This window comes from Salmo trutta, chromosome 17 (assembly GCF_901001165.1).
Source record: "Salmo trutta chromosome 17, fSalTru1.1, whole genome shotgun sequence".
Lineage (NCBI taxonomy): Eukaryota > Metazoa > Chordata > Actinopteri > Salmoniformes > Salmonidae > Salmo > Salmo trutta.
The window spans coordinates 29,889,984-29,908,777 of record NC_042973.1 but is presented as its reverse complement, the minus strand read 5'-3'; the positions used below and the strand labels follow the sequence as shown (position 1 = coordinate 29,908,777).

At 43.7% G+C, this 18,794-nt stretch overlaps 1 protein-coding gene across 2 annotated transcripts in view; it reads right to left on the bottom strand.

Moving 5' to 3' along the window:
- Positions 1 to 18,794, bottom strand: part of LOC115151997 (transmembrane protein 266) — a 94,316-nt gene that overhangs the window by 26,584 nt on the left and 48,938 nt on the right. The window lies entirely within an intron of this gene.

Sequence of the window (18,794 nt, the reverse complement as noted above, 5' to 3'; positions counted from 1 at the left end):
GTCTGGTGAGAACCTGCCTTACAACAGGCCTACCAGCCCTCAGTCCGGCCTCTCTCAGAGTATTGCAGACAGTCTGAGCACTGATGGAGGGATTGTGCGTTCCTGATGTAACTCGGGCAGTTGTTGTTGCCATCCTGTACCTGTCCCGCTGGTGTGATGTTCGGCTGTACCCGATCCTGTGCAGGTGTCATTACACGTGGTCTGCCAATGCGAGGACGATCAGCTGTCCGTCCTGTCTCCCTGTAGCGCTGTCTTAGGTGTCTCACAGTACGGACATTGCAATTTATTGCCCTGGCCACATCTGCAGTCCTCATGCCTCCTTGCAGCATGCCTAAGGCATGTTCACGCAGATGAGCAGGGACACTGGGCAGCTTTCTTGGTGTTTTTCAGAGTCAGTAGAAAGGCCTCTTTAGTGTACTAAGTTTTCATAACTGTGACCTTGATTGCCTACCGTCTGTAAGCTGTTAGTGTCTTAACAACCGTTCCACAGGTGCATGTTCAGTAATTATTCATGATTAATTGAACAAGCATGGGAAACAGTGTTTAAACCCTTTACAATGAAGATCTGTGAAGTTAGTTGGATTTTTACGAATTATCTTTGAATGACAGGGTCCTGAAAAAGAGACGTTTCTTTTTTTGCTGAGTTTATATACAAAAGTATGTGGACACCCCTTCAAATTAGTGGATTTGGCTATTTCAGCCACACCTGTTGATGACAAAATCAAGCACACAGCCATGCAATCTTCATACAGAAACATTGTCAGTATTGAAGAGCTCAGTGACTTTCAACGTCGCACCATCTTAGGATGCCCCCTTTCCAACAAGTCATTTTGTCTAATTTCTGCCCTGCTAGAGCTGCCCCGGTCAACTGTAAGTTGCAGAGTCAATAACTGTAAGTTACTGTGAAGTGGAGACGTCTAGGAGCAACAACGGCTCACCAGCGAAGTAGTAGACCACAAAAGCTCACAGAATGGCACCGCCGAGTGCTGAAGTGTGTAAAAAAAAATTGTCCTCGGTTGCAACAATCACTACCAAGTTCCAAACTGCCTCTGGAAGGAACGTCAGCACAAAAACTGTTCATCGGGAGCTTCATGAAATGTGTTTCCATGACCGAACAGCCGCATACGACTAACATCACCATGTGCAATGCCAAGCGCCGGCTGTAGTGTAAAGCTTGCCGCCATTGGACTCTGGAGCAGTGGGAACGCGTTCTCTGGAGTGATGAATCACACTTCACCACCTGGCAGTCGACGGACAAATCTGGGTTTGGCGGATGCCAGGAGAACGCTACCTGCCTGAATGCATCGTGCCAACTGTAAAGTTTGGTGGAAGAGGAATAATGGTCTGGGACTGATTTTCATGGTTCGGGCTAGGCCCCTTAGTTCCAGTGAAGGGAAATCTTAAAGCTATACAATGACATTCTAAACGATTCTGTGCTTCCAACTTTGTGGCAACAGTTTGGGGAAGGCCCTTTCTGTTTCAGCATGACAAATGCCCCCATGCACAAGGCGAGGTCCATACGGTGGTTTGTGGTTTGTCTAGATCAGTGTGGAAGAACTTGACATGCCTGCACAAAGCCCTGACCTCAACTCCATCAATCACCTTTGGGATGAATTGGAACAATGACTGCAAGCCAGGCCTGACCTCACTAATGCTCTTGTGGCTGAATGGAGGCTTTTATAGCAGCAAAAGGGGGACCAACTCCATATTCATGCCCATGATTTTGGAATGAGATGTTCAACGAACAGGTGTCCACATACCTTTGGTCATGTAGTGTATTTCAGCAGTCACACACACCATTACTGTTGATTCCAAAGAGTCAATCATTCTGCAAGTCTGTAGAAAAAATGTAACTGGAAGTCCGGCAAACTATAACCAGTCTCTAGCAATTCAATAAGAATCATACTTATAAAGGCAACTTTGGTTATTTTAAAAACAGGGGGCTCTTTTAAATCTTGTATGTATGGTAATGAGGTGAGGTAGATGTAAGATATTCCCACCAGCAGTAAGAAGTGATTGTTAAACCGATCCAAGTCTGTCTAATACTTCTGACTCTGCCCCCTTTAGTTTGGGGAAGTTCTTTTCTTTCTGTCTGCAAAGGCTCCTTGCTGTCTTTTCCTATTTTTGGCAATTCCTATGACAACCTTGAAACCCACTACCTATCCAAGCACAAAACAAAACAAAAAAGGCAAACCAATTGCACTCTATTGTTTTAAAATCATGACAAAAATGTAAATGACACAGCTGAAGGAATCCCTGAGACCACTGCTAAATAATCTGTCATCATCACAGCCAATAGAATCAGTCCCTGAGAGAGAAAAACCAACTAAGCACTAAATATGCTGAATATGGCCTCTGCTGTTGTTATCACAGGTAATCAAGTTTTGATCTGAGATGTTCTGTATTCGCAGAGTACGACCCTGCCTCACACAGGAAGCGGCGCAGGTCCTAATCCAGGCACTTGTCATCTCCCGTCTGGATTACTGCAACTCGCTGTTGGCTGGGCTCCCTGCCTGTGCCATCAAACCCCTACAACTCATCCAGAACGCCGCAGCCCGTCTGGTGTTCAACCTTCCCAAGTTCTCTCACGTCACCCCGCTCCTCCGCTCTCTCCACTGGCTTCCAGTTGAAGCTCGCATCCGCTACAAGACCATGGTGCTTGCCTACGGAGCTGTGAGGGGAACGGCACCTCCGTACCTTCAGGCTCTGATCAGGCCCTACACCCAAACAAGGGCACTGCGTTCATCCACCTCTGGCCTGCTCGCCTCCCTACCTCTGAGGAAGCACAGTTCCCGCTCAGCCCAGTCAAACAAAACTGTTCGCTGCTCTGGCACCCCAATGGTGGAACAAGCTCCCTCACGACGCCAGGACAGCGGAGTCAATCACCACCTTCCGGAGACACCTGAAACCCCACCTCTTTAAGGAATACCTGGGATAGGATAAAGTAATCCTTCTACCCCCCCCCCTTTAAAAGATTTAGATGCACTATTGTAAAGTGGTTGTTCTACTGGATATTATAGGTGAATGCACCAATTTGTAAGTCGCTCTGGATAAGAGCGTCTGCTAAATGACTTAAATGTAAATGTGAATGTAAAATGTATCTCCTTACTATTCATCAAGCCAATGCCAGGGGAATTGGAAAACATTTTTGCAAGGATTTATCCAATGAAAATAAAACATCCAAATACATTTTGTAGTAATATGGGGGGAGTTTAAGGTCGAATCCTTAGTTGTTACATCCATCTTTAGACTAATAAATTAACGATAAACAATATAATCATTGATTCTTGAAGAATTGACTTATAAATGCCTCATGAGCTTAGATCAACTGTCATACCCCGTCAGAACAAGGGTTTAATATTTTTCCAGTATTTTGCAAATGTTCCATCCTGAGAATAAATCCCTTTTCTTCCGGGTAACCCAATATATCCTGCCAAAAGCGGAAGTGTCATTTTAAAGCAGGTCTTCCCAAACTGGGGTACTTGCAATGCCGTCGGGGGTACGCCAAATACAAATGTGATTTACATTAAAAAAAAAATTGTATATATATATATATATATATTGTCACGTCCTGACCAGCAGGTGGAGTAGGTGTTAAGTGTTGGTCAGGGCGTGGCAGAAGAATATATATATATAAATAAAAAATGTGTGTGTGTGTGTGTATGTATATATATGTGTATATATATGTGTGTGTATATATATATATATATATATATATATATATATATATATATATATATATATATATATATACATTTTCTTTCATATGTGAATCACATTTTTATTTGGCGTACCCCCGATGGCATTGCGCGTACCCCAGTTTGGGAAGACCTGCTTTAAAATGACACTTCCGCTTTTGGCAGGTTATATTGGGTTAAAGGGGGCAGAGTCAGAAGTATTAAACAGACTTGGATCGGTTTAACAATCACTTCTTACTGCTGGTGAGAATATCTTACATCTACCTCACCTCATTACCATACATATAAGATTTAAAAGAGCCCCCTGGTTTTAAAATAACCAAAGTTGCCTTTATAAGTATGATTCTTATTGAATTGCTGGAGACTGGTTATAGTTTCCCAGACTTCCACTGTAATTTGTACTGATGGCGCAAAAGCCATGATATGGAGACATAGTGGAGTGGTAACGCGTGTGTAAGCAGTTGCTCCCGACGACACTTGGGTACACTGCAGCATCCACCAAGAGGCTCTTGCTGCCAAGGGAATGCCTGACAGCTTGAAAGACTTTTTGGGCGCTACAGTGAAAATGGTTAACTGTTAAAGCAAGGCCCCTGAACTATCGTGTATTTTCTGCATTATGCAATGACATGGGCAGCAACCATGTAACGCTTTAACAACATACAGAAGAAGTACGCTGGTTATCAAGGGGCAAAGTATTGACACGTTTTTTTTAAACTGAGAAACGAGCTTAAAGTTTTCTTTACTGACCATAATTTCACTTGTCTGACCGCTTGCATGATGACAAGTTTCTCACACGACTGCCCTATCTTGCCTGAATGATCTGAATCTAGGATTACAGGGACTCTCCGCAACTATATTCAATGTGCGGGACAAAATTGAGGCTATGATTAAGAAGTTTGAGCTCTTTTCTGTCTACACACAGTTCTTTCCATCATTGCATAATTTTTTGTGTGCAAATGAACTCAAGCTTACGGACAATGTCAAATGTGATATAGCAAAGCACCTGAGTGAGCTGGGTGTGCAATTACGCAGGTACTTTCTCGAAATGGACGACACAAACCACTGTATTCGTTATCCCTTTCATGCCCTGCCTCCAGTCCACTTACCAATATCTAAACAAGAGAGCCTCATCGAAATTGCAACAAGCGGTTCTGTGAAAATTGAATTTAATCAGAAACCACTGCCAGATTTCGGGATAGGGCTGCGCTCAGAGTTTCTTGCCGTGGCAAATCGCGCTGTTAAGACACTGATGCCCTTTGCAACCACGTACCTATGCGAAAGTGGATTCTCCGCCCTCACTAGCATGAAAACTAAATACAGGCACAGACTGTGCGTGGAAAATGGTTTAAGACTGAGACTCTCTCCAATACAACCCAACATTGCAGAGTTATGTGCATCCTTTCAACCACACCCTTCTCATTAACCCGTGGTGAGTTTTTTACAATTCTTGATGAACAAATAAGGTTTTATATGTAAGATGGTGTAACGACTTCCGCCGAAGTCGGTCCCTCTCCTTGTTCGGGCGGTGTTCGGCAGTCGACGTCACCGACCTTCTAGCCATCACTGATCCATTTTTCATTTTCCATTGGTTTTGTCTTATCTTCCTTCACACCTGGTTCCAATCCCATCAATTACATGTGTATTTAACCCTCTGTTTCCCCTCATGTCCTTGTCGGAGATTGTTTTGTTTGTATGTGATGTGTTATTCAGTGTTGGTGCGTGACGGGTTTTGTACCCACTTTGTTATTTTGTACATTTTGGTTGTTTTGGAGTTTTGTCAGCATTTATAAAAAAACTCAGTTTATACCAAGTTCGTTCTCCTGCGCCTGACTTCCCTGCCACCAACACACACCCCTTACAGATGGCTAAATAAAGAGCAAAATTATTGATTATATTATTATTTGTGCCCCGGTCCTATAAGAGCTCTTTGTCACTTCCCGCAAGCCGGGTTGTGACGACAACTCACAGCTCAGTCTTATGTTTAATAAATGTATCGTATAGTGTGTGTGTGGCAGGATTATAATGATGGCAAAAAAACATTTGAGAGTTCAATGACCCTGGTGTACGCAGCTGGAGGTTGAATGTTTGAAGGGGTACGGGACTATAAAAAGTTTGGGAACCACTGTTCTAAAGCATATAAATAAGTCTGGATTTGATTAGAGATTTGAACGACATGAAAATTCAAGCCTGGTGCTAGATGACCTGATGAGCACCATCCAATAAAGACATTTTATGAGCCCTAGCAAGCCCAAATGATTGTGCCATTATCCAGCACATGGATAGCACATTACACACTAGAGAAAAACATAAAAGCCATTAGATGTAGTTTTGAAACAAGTTCCAGTAGGCTAATCTTTTTTTTAGTGTGGACTGCATTACTGTACTGTATTGTATTATACTGGAATTACGCCCCTCATTCAAACCATGAAGCTGGGAGAGAACATGCAATGCTGGTGCAGGACATGCGGCCTACAAAGTTACAATTATAGGCTAGCAAATTTGATTGTAATTTTGAAGTATAATAGGACATATTTTACAATTTGATATTTAGAAGGCTGACCCTTATATGCCTTTCATAATATTTCCCCTAATGTTGTGCAACGTGCGTATTACGCTTTCTCTCTCTATTGTCGCTTCATTCCTTCTTCGCTTTCAACAGTTAAATGAAATTAGTTTTGTTGTCCTTATCATCATCATCATTGTAATGACATGCTTGAATTATAATGGACTAGAATAAGATGCAGATAGCCTTCACTTCACGAAAATTGAAGATGGGTCTGAGTAAATAACTGTTATAACCTACCGCCATCGCCCGTTCTCTCTTCTTTCAAACTCCTATTGGCTGCTGTACTTAACATTCAGCAAACAAGAGCTTGCACCCCTCATCGAATAGTCTATTAGTATAAGAAATGCCCCAAAAAATCCATCAAGCTTGTCTAGCTTTTCAAGAGCTATGAAGCGTTTTTTAATGCTTAATGCTTCTTATTTTATTTTATTTAACCTTTATTTAACTAGGCAAGTTAGTTACAATTCTTATTTACAATGATGGCCTACCAAAATGCAAAAGGCCTCCTGCGGGGACGGGGCCAGGATTAAATATAAAAAATAAATAAAATATAAATATAGGACAAAACACACATCACGACAAGAGAGACAACACAACATTACATAAAGAAAGACCTAAGACAACAACATAGTAAGGCAGCAACACATGACAATACAGCATGGTAGCAACACAACATGGTAGCGGCACAAAACATGGTACAAACATTATTGGGCACAGACAAGAGCACAAAGGGCAAGAAGGTAGAGACAACAATACATCACACAAAGCAGACACAACTGTCAGTAAGAGTGTCCATGAGTCTTTGAACAAAGAGATTGAGATAAAACTGTCCAGTTTGAGTGTTTGTTGCAGCTCGTTCCAGTCGCTAGCTGCAGCGAACTGAAAAGAGGAGTGGCGCAGGGATGTATGTGCTTTGAGGACCTTTAACAGAATGTGACTGGCAGACTGGGTGTTGTATGTGGAGGATGAGGGCTGCAGTATGTATATCTCAGATAGGGGGAGTGAGGCCTAAGAGGGTTTTATAAATGAGCATCAACCAGTGGGTCTTGCGACGAGTATTGCATAAGAGACAGAGGCTATAAATTACAAGCTTATGCATAACCCATCATTCATTAGCTAAATATAAGGTTAATACTGCATAGACTGTATTACCTGAAAGAGGTAGGGTAGGACACACTGTATAAATATACAGCTTGAGAAAATGCCAAGAGTGTGCAAAGATGTCATCAAGGCAAAGGGTGGCTACTTTGAAGAATCTCAAATATAAAATATATTCTGATTTGTTTAACCCTTTTTTGGTTTCTACATGATTCCATATGTGTTATTTCCTAGTTTAGATGTCTTCACTATTATTCTACAATGTAGAAAATATTACATTTAAAGAAAAACCCTTCAATGAGTAGGTGTGTCTAAACTTTTGACTTGTACTGTACATTTTTTCATACAGGTTATGGTCAATAATATCAAAGGCTCCACTGAAATCTAACAGAACAGCTCCCACAATCCTATTATTATTAGCCTTTCAACCAATCATCAGTCATTTCAGTCTTCTTATTATTAGCCTTTCAACCAATCATCAGTCATTTGTGTCAGTGCAGTACATGTTGAGTGCCCTTCTCTATAAGCATGCTGAAAGTCTGTTGTTAATTTGTTTACAGAGAAATAGCATTGTATTTGGTCAAACACATTTTTTTCCAACAGTTTGCTAAGAGCTGGCAGCAAGCTGATAGGTCTGCTGTTAGAGCCAGTAAAGGCCGCTTTACCACTCTTGGATAGCGGAATGACTTTGGCTTCCCTCCAGGCCTGAGGACAAATACTTTCCTCTAGGCTCAGATTAAAGATATGACAGATAGGAGTGGCTATCGAGTCAGCTACCATCCTCAGTAGCTTTCCATCTAAGTTGTCAATACCAGGTTTGTCATTATTGATCGATGACAATAATTTGTCCACCTTTCCCACACTAACTTTACAAAATCCCAACTTGCAATGCTTTTCTTTCATTATTAGTTTTTTTATGCATGAATACGGTGGCTCACTGTTCGTTGTTGGCATTTCCTGCCTAAGTTTGTGCACTTTGCCAATGTAGTAATGACTAAAATAATTGGCAACATCAAATGGCTTTTGATGAATAAGTCATCTGATTCGATGAAAGATGGAGTTGAATTAGTCTTTCTGCACATAACTTCATTTAAAGTACTCCAAAGTTGTTTTCCATCATTATTTATATATACTTTATATATACTTTATATATTCATAATAAAGTTTATTTTACTTTTTGTTGAGTTTAATCACATAACTTCTCTATTTGCAGTAAGTCAGCCAGTCAGTCAGATGTGCAGCCATCCTTATTAGCCACTCCTTTTGCCACATCTCTTTCAACCACACAGTTTTTCAATTCCTCATCAATCCATGGAGCCTTAACAGTTTTAACAGTCAGTTTCCTAACAGGTGCATGTTTATAAATAATTGGAAGAATCAATTTCCTCAAGGGCAGCGTCAGGATGCTCCTTATTAATCACATCAGACCAATACATATTTTTAACATAATCCACATAAGAGTCACAGCAAAATCTTTTGTATGATCTCTTATACACTATTTTAGGCCCAGCTTTCGGAACTTTAGCTTCCCTGGATATAGCCATACAGCTTTGGCTTAGGGGTAGAAGCTGTTCAGGGTCCTTTTGGTTCCAGACTTGATGCATCGGAACCTCTTGCCATACGGTAGCAGAGAACAGTCTATGACTTGGGTGGCTGGAGTCTATGACAATTTTTAGGGCCTTCCTCTGACACCGCCTGGTATAGAGATCCTGGATGGCAGGAAGCTCAACCCCAGTGATGTACAGGGCGGGCCGTACGCACTACCCTCTGTAGCGCCTTGTGGTCGAATTCCAAACAGTTGCCATACCAAGCGGTGATACAGTCACGATGTCAAGATGCTCTCAATGTTGCAGCTGGAGAACTTTTTGAGGATCTGAGGGCCCATACCAAATCTTAGTTGGAAGAGGCGTTGTCGTGCCTTCTTCAGGAAGGTGTTGGTGTGTGTGGACCATGTTAATTCCATAGTGATGTGGACACCGAGGGACTTGAAGATCTCGACCCACTCCACTATAGCCCGTTGATGTGGAATGGGGGCGTGCTCGCATCTCCATTTCCTGTAGTCCACAATCAGCTCTTTTGTCTTGCTAACGTTAAGGGAGAGGTTATTGTCCTGGCACCAGACTGCCAGGTCATTGACTTCCTCCCTATAGGCTGTCTCATCGTCGTCAGTGATCAGGCCTACCACTGTTGTGTCGTCAGCAAACTTAATAATGGTGTTGGAGTTGTGTGTGGCCAAGTAGTCGTTAGGGATAAGGGAGTACAGGAGGGGACTAAGAACACACCCCTGAGGGGCCCCCGTGTTGAGGGTCAACGTGGTGGATGTGTTGTTTCCTACCCTCACCACCTGTGGGTAGGGCTGGGCAGTATAACATATTTTACAATATACCTGTATTGATGCACGACCGGTTTGTGTTTTTACTTTACCTTCTATAACGGTATTTGAATGTTTGGTTTGTTAAATGTGATACGCCGTGTGTAACGTCCATTTTTATAGTTTACTTCGCTACCTGAGTCATCTCTCTCCGATATCTCTCTCAATGCTGCTTTCTACACAGAAATAGCCCCGCCCTGTCACTCAAGGAGCGCATTTGTTGTTCCTCGGGCACGAGACACTTACAGTTCACCCAAGTGTTTTGCTCTAAATCACAAGTCAAATTGCAATTGCAACACTTGGTTAAATATGAGGCCTAGATTGTTTGTCCATATCATGCAGCCCTACGTGTGGAAATGATCTCAAATGAGTGCAGGAAATGCAGAAATTAATGTAAATGCTGAAAATTATTTTTTGTTGAAGTTGAATTGAACAGTATAAAACAATCAGAATGCAGAAAGACCCATTGAAATCACTTAGAATGTATGTGCTGCACCCTAGGGTCATGCACTACTCATAAAGCATACTTTTAACTTGTATTATTAAAAAACACAAAATACTGTCAAACCGTTTAAAAAAATGTAGATACCGTGTTAGGATATTTTGGCCATATCACCCAGCCCTACCTGGGGGCGGCCCGTCAGGAAGTCCTGGATACAGTTGCAGAGGGAGGTATTCAGTCCCAAGGTCTTGAGCTTAGTGATGACCTTGGAGGGCACTATGGTGTTAAATGCTGAGCTGTAGTCAACTATCAGCATTCTCACGTAAGTGTTCTTCTTGTACAGGTGCGAGAGGGCAGTGTGGAGTGCAATAGAGATTGCGTCATCTGTGGATCTGTTGGGGCAATATGCGAATTGGAGTGGGTCCTTGGAGACGACATTGGCATGATCACCTGCAGGAAGTAATGCAGGAATACAACAACACAGTGCAGGATATGCACCTCACTACCTGCTGTTTGGAAGGCATGGTGCCAAAAGGAATTCAGGCGATTCTTTGCTGGAGAAATCGGCTTTTAAAATAAGGCAAATGGAGATGGATCGGCCTACATCTGCAGAGCAGCAGACAAGCTGGTTCTGATAAATGGGTTTTCACCAGTACACTTGATCTCTCTCACTCTCAGCCCAAAAAGCAATCTCACACTTTGCATGTCTGTGAATATTAACCAAACCATGCCCACAAATTGTCCTACCCAGCTGTGCAGCATGTGGTACCTGCTGCACAGCCAATTTGATGGAGAGGATTGTTCCTCTGTGTGTTTGAAATAGTCCCCTCTACTCTTTTCAGAAATCCATCTTCAGAGAGGTCCAGATTCAGTTAAATTCATTCTCTACTGTATTCTTACATTCTGTGATGTTCATATCACTTCAATCTTAATTCTACTGACTGTTGAAATGTACAATTGAGTGTATAATTTACTGCATCATTTTTGTGCCAAGCAACAGTCATGTTTCAATGGTTGCAGGATAAGTAGCAAAAGGACTTGATCCCAGTAGGGAACTCAGAGCACTGTTGTAATCAATCTATAGGTAACTGCCAAAGTAAATGAGGGACCAGTGTTGAGGAGTAGTGAACTGCATGTAGTTCAACTAGTAATTAAACTACATTTTGCAGTAGCTTGGTGGTAGTTGAACTAAATTAAAATGTTGGTAGTGTTTTCAGTAATTTCTTTTTTTTGCCATTTAACGCTATAGATAACTACTGGACATACACACTATTGGTTTTTGCAAAAATAAAATAAAATATGTCTCCTCATTGCCCCTGGGACTGTGCCATTGACCTGCTCTCTGACGCAGCCCTCCCGAGAGGACATGTCTATCCCCTCTCCTATGCGGAGACCAAGGCCATGGAGACCTACGTACAGGAGAGACTCCAGCAGGGTTTTATCCACCCCTCTACGTCACCAGCCTCCTCAAGCATATTTTTTGTTAAGAAGAAAGATGGGGGACTGCGCCCCTGCATTGACTATTGAACACAAAATAAAGCCACTGTGAAGTTCAGCTATCCTTTACCCCTCATGTCATTGAACAAATGCACAGGGCGCAGCACTTCACAAAACTGGACTTGAGGAGAACCTACAACCTGGTGCGCATTCTTGCAAGCGACGAATAGAAAATTGTATTTTCCACGACCACAGGGCATTACGAGTATTTGTTTAATGCTCCTTCAGTCTTCCAGGCCTTTATTAACAAAGTGATTCAGGACATGCTGGTAAGGGGCATAGTGGTTTATATAGACAACATTTTGGTCTATTCTGCTGACCGTGCCCAGCATGTCTCATTAGTCAGGTCTGTGCTGGGAAGACTGGAGCATAATCCCTAACTCCATGAAAGCAGTCCAGCGATTCCTGGGGTTCACTACCTATTTCCGGAGGTTCATCCGGGGCTTTAGCACGGTGGTCGCACCTCTTACCTCCCTCCTCCGCCGTCATTGGACGGTGCGGTCCTGCGCCTTTTACTCCAAGCAGCTAAGCCCCACCCAGAGGAACTAGGACGTAGGGGACTGGGAACTCTTGGCGGTCAAGAAGGCTCTGAAGGCATGGAGGCACTGGCTGGAGGGGTCCAAATATCCTTTCCTGATGTGGACAGACCAACGCAGCCTGGAGTACATTATTATTTTTTAAATTGAACCTTTATTTAACTAGGCAAGTCAGTTAAGGACACATTCTTATTTTCAATGATGGCCTAGGAACAGTGGGTTAACTGCCTTGTTCAGGGGCAGAACGACAGATTTTTAATCTTGTCAGCTCGGGGATTCCATCTTGCAACCTTCCGGTTTCTAGTCCAACGCTCTAACCACTAGGCTACCTGCCGCCCCATCAGGACAGCGAAGAGGCTAAACCTGAGACAGGTCAGATGGGCTGTATTCTTCGCCAGGTTCCAATTTACACTTTCCTATAGGCCAGGCTTGAAGAATGTGAAGGCGGACTCCCTGTCTCACCTCTATGATGTAGGGAGAGGAGACCCCCATCATCCCTCCGTTCCGTATGATCGTGCCAGTGGTGTGGGACGTGGACGCCAACATATAGCAGGCCCTGTGTATGGAACGCCTACATGCACACGGGGGTGCGGGACCGCCTCCTTACCTGAGCGCACACGGCACCTGTGTCGGGCCATCCTGGGATAGGCCGTATCATCGCCTGCTTGACTGAGAACTACTGGTGGCCCACCTTGTCTAGGGATGTCCTGGTTGTGCCCAGTCTAAGACACCCAGACACCTCCCCTATAGAAAGCTCCTTCCCCTGCCGGTTCCACAACAACCCTGGTCTCACCTCTCGGTGTACTTTGTCACTGACCTTCCCCCCTCCCAGGGGAACACCACTGTTCTCATCATTGTGGATTGGTTTTCCAAAGCTTGTCGCCTCGTTCCTCTGCCTAGGCTCCTGTCGGCAATGCAAACCGCGGAGGCTCTTTTTACACACGTCTTCTGGCACTACGGGATCCGGAGGACATTGTGTCAGACCGTGGCCCTCAGTTCAACTCACTCGTATGGAAAGCGTTCATGGAACGCCTGGGGGTCACAGTTACTCTCACCTCCGGGTACCGTCCTCAAGCTAATGGGCAGGTGGAGAGGGCCAATCAGGTGGGCAGGTTCCAAGAGGTATTACTGTCAGGACCGGCCGGGGGAGTGGGCGGAGTACCTTGGGCTGAGTATGCACAGAATTCCTGAGCCCGAGGTTTGTGGCCCGTTTAAAGTCCTGAGGAGGGTTAATGAGGTAACATACCGTTTGCAACTCCCTGCTGATTACCGCATTAACCCGACTTTTCATGTTTCTCCTCAGGCCAGTGGTGACTGGTCTCCTCGCTGAGGCTGGACCCAGTGAAGCCCCACATCCTCCTCTGGACGTCGAGTGAGGTCCGGCGTACTCGTCCGTGAAGTCCTGGATTCGAGGCGTCGGGCGGGGCGTCTCCAGTACCTCATTGACTGGGAGGGGTACGGTCCAGAGGAGCGGTGCTGGATTCCTGCGGTGGACATCCTGGACACTTCGCTGACAAGAGAATTTCACAGTCGGCGCCCTGACTGACCCCCGGGGGAGGGGATACTGTCACAGATCGCCCCAGTACTGCTGTTCATTCCGTTCACCAGCTCCGGAGGTCTACGTCACTGGTCTTCTAGGTGTCACTGAACTGAATCATTACCACCAACCCCAAACTGTCTTGTCTCATTACGCACACCTGGTTCCCATTTCCCCCAATTAGTATGTGTATATATGTACCCTCTGTTCCCCATTGTCCTTGTCGATCATTGTCCTAGGTCCATTGGTCTTGTGAGTACCTATGCTCTGTTTTATTTTGGGTTTTTGGTGCTACATTTTTGTGCACTTGTTATTATGGGTCTTGTCCCGTGAATTATTTAGAGGTTTACACCTCACTCTTTTGTTTTGGGTAGAGAATTAAAAAACCCTATTACTTATTCCTGCGCCTGTCTCCCATCCTTATGCAACGTGACATATATGTTTCTAAAGGGTAACTTTAGTGCAGCTTAACTTGGTAGCTTGGTAAACTACAATTTCAGAGTACCTTCCCCTACACTGAGGGATAGATACAAAGTATATTGAAAGCAGATGCTTCCACATGTGTGTGTCTTGAGTTCATATTTTTATTTGTTTTACCTCCTGAGTTAATTAAGCAATTAACATCCCATCATGCTTAGGGTGATGTATAAAAATGCCCAGTTGCCCATTATTTTGGCTACCATGGCGAGAAGAGGAGATCTCAGTGACATTGAAAGAGGGGTCTCAAAGGAGCATAGGGGGTTTAAAGGGTGTGTGTGTGTGTGTGTGTGTCTCAGTCACCAGAATTAAACCCAACTAAACACGTATGGGAGATTATGGAGCGGCTCCTGAGACAGCGCTTTCCACCACCATCAACAAAACACCAAATTATGTAATTAAAAAAAAATATTATATATATATATATATATATTTATATATATATATATACACATACACACACACACACACACACAATGAAATCAAATTGTATTAGTCACATGTGCCGTGAAATGCTTACTTATGAGCCCCTAACCAACAGTGCAGTTTCAAATAAATATGGATGAGAGCAGCAGTAAAAAATAACAATACAGGGGGCTGCTGGTACAGAGTCAATGTACGGGGGCACCGGTTAGTTGAGGTAGTATGTACATGTAGGTAGAGTTATTAAAGTGACTATGCATAGATGACAACAGAGAGTAACAGAGGTGTGTAGAGGGGAAGGGGGTGGGAGGGCAATGCAAATAGTCTGGGTAGCCATTTTACTGTTCAGGAGTCTTGTGGCTTGCGGGTAGAAGCTGTTTAGAAGCCTCTTGGACATAGACTTGGCGCTCCTGTACCGCTTGCCGTGCGGTAGCAGAGAGAACAGTCTATGACTAGGGTGGCTGGAGTCTTTGACAATTTTCAGGACCTTCCTCTGACACCGCCTGGTATCGAGGTCCTGGATGGCAGGAAGCTGTGTCTCGGTGATGTACTGGGCCATTCGCACTACCCTCTGTAGTGCCTTGCGGTCGGAGGCCGAGCAGTTGCCATACCAGACAGTGATGCAACCAGTCAGGATGCTCTCGATGGTGCAGCTGTAGAACCTTTTGAGGATCTGAGGACCCATGCCAAATCTTTTCAGTCTCCTGAGGGGGAATAGGTTTTGTCGTGCCCGCTTCACAACTGTCTTGGTGTGCTTCGACAATGTTAGTATGTTGGATGATGTGGACACCAAGGAACTTAAAGCTCTCAACCTGCTCCACTGCAGCCCCGTCGATGAGAATGGGGGCGTGCTGGGTCCTCTTTTTCCTGTTGTCCACAATCATCTCCTTTGTGTTGATCACATTGAGGGAGAGGTTGTTGTCCTGGTACCACACAGCCAGGTCTCTGACCTCCTCCCTATAGGCTGTCTCGTTGTTGTCGTTTATCAGGCCTACCACTGTTGTGTCATCTGCAAATTTAATGATGGTGTTGGAGTCATGCCTGGCCGTGCAGTCATGAACAGGGAGTACAGGAGGGGGCTGAGCACGCACCCCTGAGGGGAACCTGTGTTGAGGATCAGCAGCCCATCAGGAAGCACAAGATCCAGTTGCAGAGGGAGGTGTTTAGTCACATAGGTGTTCCTTTTGTCCAGGTGGAAAAGGGCAGTGTGGAGTGCAATAGAGATTGCATCATCTGTGGATCTGTTCGGGCGGTATGCAAATTGGAGTGGGTCTAAGATTTCTGGGATGATGGTGTTGATGTGGGCCATGACCAGCCTTTCAAAGCACTTCATGGCTACAGAGGTGAGTGCTACGGGTCGGTAGTCATTGAGGCAGGTACCTTAGTGTTCTTGGGCACAGGCACTATGGTGGTCTGCTTAAAACATGTTGGTATTACAGACTTGGACAGGGAGTGGTTGAAAATGTCAGTGAAGACACTTGCTAGTTGGTTAGCGCATGCTTGCAGTACACGTCCTGGTAATCCGTCTGGCCCTGCGGCCTTGTGAATGTTGACCTGTCTAAAGGACTTACTCACATCGGCTGCGGAGAGTGTGATCACACAGTCTTCCGGTACAGTTGGTGCTCTCATGCATGTTTCAGTGTTATTTGCCTTGAAGCGAGCATATAAGTAGTTTAGCTCATCTGGAAGGCTCGTGTCTCTGGGCAGCTCTCAGCTGTGCTTCCCTTTGTAGTCTGTAATGGTTTGCAAGCCCTGCCACATCCGAAGAGCATCAGAGCCGGTGTAGTACAACTCGATTTTAGTCCTGTATTGACGTTTTGCCTGTTTGATGGTTCATCGGAGGGCATAGCGGGATTTCTTATAAGCTTCCGGGTTCTTTCTTATAAGCTTCCCGCTCCTTGAATGCGGCAGCTATAGCCTTTAGCTCAGTGCGGATGCTGACTGTAATCCATGGCTTCCGGTTGGGGTTATTGGGAATTTTCCAGTACATGTGTGACATTTTAGAGCAAAATAAGTGCACTCTGTGTGTCTAGGTCATTAGACACCATTAGACATGCACCCGTCTGGGGAGTGGACATGTCTGTTTATTTTTGTACCATTGTTATGGCCTAATATTTACTGTTGCTATGTTACGCATATTGGGAATTTTCTAGTACATGTGTGCCCATTATACATTTTGAAGTAGTCAGCAGGATAAGTGCACTCTATATGTGTGTCTAGGTCATTAGACACCATTAGACATGAACCTGTCTTGAGAGTGGGCATGTCTGTTTATTTTTGTACCATTGGTATGGCCTAATGTTTCTATGCCCTAATGTGAAACCAAACAAAAATTAGTGCAAGGAAAAAAGATAATGATGGCTAAATGCCAGAAGGGATGAATCATTAACATAAAGAGGATTTACTATGTGTTTGACGTAAGGATGAAACCTGTATAAAAAGTGTGTGCCAAGGCTGGAAAGAGTTACTTCATGAACCAGCTCGGCTTATATTACTTTGTAATAAAGTCTATTTGAACTCACAGGATCTGGTATTTGAGAAATATTATTGACTGAATATTTCCACAACATAAATGGCGAGCTTGCCAGGAGTGGCGAAAAGGGACCAGAGACGGTGAAAATCTACTGCTGTGGCCGGGCCTCTTGGATGAACAGCACAAACAAATAGCCACTTGAAAACAAAGGTAAAGTTCTTGCCTATGTATAGAGTTTGTGTGGTTCGCTCCGGGAACCTGCCTCAGCGGTAGGTCACCAAGTGGGTCTCTCCAAATTTGACAAACCAAAGAAATATTGGGAGCTTTTGGGATCAATGAAATGCCTGCAAAATAATGAGGGGATAAAAAGCTTTGAGGGTTGTAACAGTGAAAACAGAGTATAGTAATTGTTGTGTGACCACTGCAGAAGGAGATTTATGTGCTTCATCTGTCTTGACAGGCTCAGTTGAGTGGGGTTATTCACTCATTTGTTTGGGCAGTTCCTCTGACCACTTTGTTCAGTCTGTTTGAGTTCTGACTGTGTTCTCCGATTCAATATGGCTGGACTTATTTGTTTAGACCTGTTTGAGTTTGCGCACAAAACGCAACCCATTCATTTTATTCAGTCAGTCCGAGTTGGGTGGGTCATTCAATTCATCCAGCTCGTTCAGTCGCTCATCTGGGAAGTTTGTTCAGTCTCGTTCAGGTTGTCTGCCCTGTTGACTGTTCTGTTCAATCTAGTTTGGAGTGGCAACTGTCTATCTGCATGGTCGAATACAATTATATATAAATGAATTAATAGAGGACTGCTCAGACAGGAAAAGAAATCTGTGGTTACCGCTTTATAAATTCATTAATAGAGGACTGCTCAGACAGGAAAAGAAATCTGTGGATACCGCTCTAAATAAATGTGTTGATACAGGTAAAACCCTGTATAATCAGGTCGCTTAGGAAAGTGTAAGAGGTGTGTGAAAGTGAGTGTGAAAGTTCTCTGCTGTTGGTGGAGAAGGGATCGCAGACCTCTCCCGAACCGTTGTTTAAAGTGTAACCTGGTAGGGAAGACGCACGCAGTCCCACACTAAAGGAGGGGAGTGTGAATGGTACATTAATAACCATTGAAGTAATATGATACTAGAAGTTTGAATAGTTAGGATAAACAAAAAAATACATGAACATTATAGTAAAATAGTAATAAATGTCAAGACGACATCAGCGATTAAAAATGGCATACTGTGTTGCAAGGTAGAAGAATATACAGTACAGAGAAATATAGAAATTGGAACATTTGAAGTAAGAATATACTCAAAAAGAGAGAACAATTATAAAAACCTAAAGACGGGCAATAACCAATAGACCGAGTACAATAATCAGAGAAAGAAAAATAACGTGGATATAAATAGGAGGGAATAGAATGTGGTCCAGGGCTTAAACAGATAGTTAGAAAGATTTAGCCCTGGACTAGTAGGGAGAAATCTAAGAACAAGAGAAAGAAAGTGGTTTTAATAAAGTGAATAGCACAATAAAACAAAACTAGGGTGCAAAGAATAAATACGAATATCACAGGAAAATAGGGAGAGGCTTGGAAAATAGTTAATAGAAGGTGTGAAATATAGACGGGACTGAAGAAATCTAGAACACCCTAGACACAGTAGGGAGAGGTTTGGGAATAATAACTA